Below are 323 nucleotides of genomic sequence, written 5' to 3' on the forward strand. Positions count from 1 at the left end.
AAAATCCTCTCTGTTTTATTAATTTGATTATTCTGAAGACTCTAGAAAGTGTTTTTTATATATTCTGTGATTCTGTATATTTGCAGTTGCACCTGGTTTGTGGACCTTCTGCTTTTTGGTATGAATTCTTCATCAAAAAACCAACAAATAAATAAAATACCCTGGGGGAAATCAAACGTTTGTGTGAGATGTTCAGGGTGGGAGGAGTCAGATGATGACATCAGTGCACAGTGATTGGTTTAAAAGTGATCCAGGAGCATATCGTACATGAAGAATGTTTTTTATATATTTTATTGTGAAAAGCCTCTCAGGTGCAGGACACT

General features: G+C 35.3%; 1 protein-coding gene across 2 annotated transcripts in view; it reads right to left on the minus strand.

The window, feature by feature from the left end:
- Positions 1-275: 275 nt before the first annotated feature.
- calub (calumenin b) overlaps positions 276-323 on the minus strand; it is a 5,333-nt gene continuing 5,285 nt past the window's right edge. For both annotated transcript variants that reach the window (XM_053235053.1, XM_053235052.1), the window contains exon 8: positions 276-323. This exon is cut by the window's right edge and continues 984 nt beyond it. The gene's annotated coding sequence lies outside the window, so the exon portion shown is untranslated.

Source organism: Pangasianodon hypophthalmus, chromosome 6, assembly GCF_027358585.1.
Source record: "Pangasianodon hypophthalmus isolate fPanHyp1 chromosome 6, fPanHyp1.pri, whole genome shotgun sequence".
In the NCBI taxonomy this organism is placed as follows: Eukaryota; Metazoa; Chordata; class Actinopteri; order Siluriformes; family Pangasiidae; genus Pangasianodon; species Pangasianodon hypophthalmus.